The sequence below is a fragment of the Frankliniella occidentalis genome, unplaced genomic scaffold, assembly GCF_000697945.3.
Source record: "Frankliniella occidentalis isolate FOCC.00 unplaced genomic scaffold, Focc_3.1 Scaffold609, whole genome shotgun sequence".
Taxonomy (NCBI): Eukaryota; Metazoa; Arthropoda; class Insecta; order Thysanoptera; family Thripidae; genus Frankliniella; species Frankliniella occidentalis.
Window position 1 is genome coordinate 44,664 of NW_026267725.1, and position 2,912 is coordinate 47,575.

The window sequence follows — 2,912 nt, forward strand, 5'->3', positions numbered from 1 at the left end:
GACAACCACTCACCAAGACGATGGCTAACGACGGCAGCATGGTGGCGCCGCTGTGTTTACGGTACGTGGTCCTGGATCTTGTAAAGGGGAAGTCCCTCCTCCCTAGTGACACATCCACCGGGGGCCACGGGCGTACACACAGCACTCACTCACTCTCTCTATCGCACTGGCACAGCAGGGCACTTTGTGCAGCGCACTAAGATCGCGGCACTTGTCACGCGTGGAGTCGTGTGGGGCGGGAGCGCGAGTCGGAGGAGGCGGGCGGAGCGGGCGGAGCGGGCGCACGGGACCGCGGAGCGCAGCGGCCAGTTCGGAAATAACAGCGGGACGGGAGGCTGCGCCGCGCGCGACCAGAGGCCGTGGTGGTGGTGGTGGTGGGTGCCGCGCCGCCGCGCCCCACCGCGCCTCACCCCACCCCGCCCCGCCACCGCACCAGTGGGAGAGGAGGAGGAGGGGCGCGCGACGACGGGGGTTGGTAGGGATAAAGGGGGGGGGGGCACATGGAGAGGGTGAACACACCCACACACTCACACACGCACGCACAGACCTGGTACGCCGCGCACACCAAGTCGGCACCCTTTTCTTAAAGACCACTTTTCCGTCAGTTGTCGTGACGGCTCGGAGATTGCAACAAAAATAATAATAAACGGAAGGCCGCCGCCGCCGCAGCCTGTTCGATTCGACCGTTTTCAGTTCCCGCGACAATACTCGCTCTCGGGTAAAAAGCGTCGAGTTGGTGTCGGGGAACCGGTGGCACGGAGAGGGCGAGCTCGGCGATGAGCGGAATGTTATTGTTATTGTCGGGGAGGACAAAGGTGCAACCAGCCGGTCATCGCCAATATGGGAGATGGGTAAGCGAAGCCGAGCAGGGCTGACAGGAAGAAACGCAGAGCGTTTTTGTTTTTTTTGTCAAGTCTACCCTGCTCTGCGGTAGAGTACATCCATTCGCGGCGGTACTCGGGGTTTGTACCGCCTCGGCCAGCTTCTTGCAACTCTGCTCCCCGACCCTGGCCTCGTGTAGGAGTGCTGGCGCGTGTGCGTGCGTGGCGAGCAGTGCGTTTGGGCGTGGCGTCCCCGCCGGTCAGTGAAATACATTAGCCCCGCAGCCCGTCCCGGCCCCGGCCCAGGCCCGGTGACATCTGTGGGTCATACGCACAATAAAGGTTGACCCCGCGGCCCACCCCCGGCCGCCCCGGTGCCGGCCGCGCCAGGGAACGCCAGGACACGCCAGGGCACGCCAGGACACGCCAGGACACGCCCAGTCCGGCTCCAGCTTGGCAAAGGCGTGCAGCCCCGCTACTCCATGCAAGCCCGTGCCAAGATCAAAGCCGACGCAAATACTCTGTAAGAAGAAACAAATTAAAATCGTCGCGCTTTCGCTCTTTGTTTGCAATTTCTGAGCACACGCACTTGCAGGGCCCCTGTCCGGTTGTTACAGACCGGAGGTGATGCCACTCGATGTGATGTGGCGGTCGATAGCCAAAATAACTATTGCGTCCATTCACAGCTAGTCAAGCACACGTTCACATCATATTTTATTCGCTGCCAGCCCGTTTACGTTTTATTGGAGCTGGTCGACGACGACGAACCTGCTCCCGCCCACAGGGGCCACAGCACAGGTCGCCAGAGCTCGGACCGGGCAGAAGCGGGGGCTCCCTGCTCGGAATCGACTCCCCTCCTTCATGCTACACTTCCACACCTACGCGCAAACTGTCCGAGAAAATGTTGGGGTCCACAACGAAATACACACGATATGATTGATTCTTGTGTCTCTGTGGGCCAACACGATTGGCACAATAGCAGCCAGATGATGGTCGCGGTGAGGGGGCGGGGCCTCCGAAGCAGCAGCGGCGGCGACACAAATAAGCCCCGGTAGAGTAAGTACCAGATGAGCACCGACTCCACTTCCTCGCCGAGTGCTCGCAAATTACCAGCGGGTCGGGAGGAGCGGGACCACGCCCGGGCGGGGCCCGCGCTCAGGCAGGTGAGTCGGCCTCTGGTCCGTGGGGTGGGCGGAGAAGACACGAGAGGCTGGCCCCAGATCCGCCAATTCCAGTCGTCCGAAATGGGGCACTTGAACTTGAAGTCAGCATCGACGGATGGCTGGTAGCGAAAACACAAAAAGTTTGTTTTATACGTCATGTTTTAATTGGGATTTTTGTTTGTGGTACAGACTCGTGCTAAACCGTAAACGCGGCAATAAGGAGAGTCACCACCACACTCTGAAACATTTCGTATTCTGTATACTGTTGTGACATTGTAATTCACTGGTGGGGGAAATGGAGGGAGGCTCGGTAGGCACCTTGATCGATCATAAGGACGATGAGCACAGAAATCGTCCTGAAAGGATGTCCGTTTTTAGCCCGCCCTTTTCTAATATCCATTCGCGACAACTTATCGGCGCACAGCGCCTGCGAGACTCGGGGTAGGCCACCCCGCGGTACACGTATGCGCTGAAGGATATATGTTGCCTACCCATCAGGCGCTACGAGAGCTTGCACAGCCTGAACCTGACGATTTCGTGCGTAAACGGCAAATGACGGACGCACTTTCTAGGTGATCGCTTACGCGAACGCACGTCTCCGGGTACATTATAACTCTGAAAGAGTGCCGAGTTTTTCCAGCCATCAGCACTGATGAAATGTGCTCCCCAGAAATTACCGCAATACGCTTAGTATTTTGGGAGCGAAGAAACTCAGTTCCCTGGATGTGTACATCTCCAAAAATGATACTTTGTGCGAGGGCGAGGCCGGCGGGGCGGGCCGGGCCGGGGCGTTGGCAGGCAGGGGCGGCAGGGGGCGGCAAGGCCACGGCGAGCGGCCGCCCCTGGGGGAGCATGACGGCTGGCTGCCCAAATAACGTCGCGCGCATGACGGCGCTGGCCTGGCCCGGGGCGGGCGGGGCAGGACGGG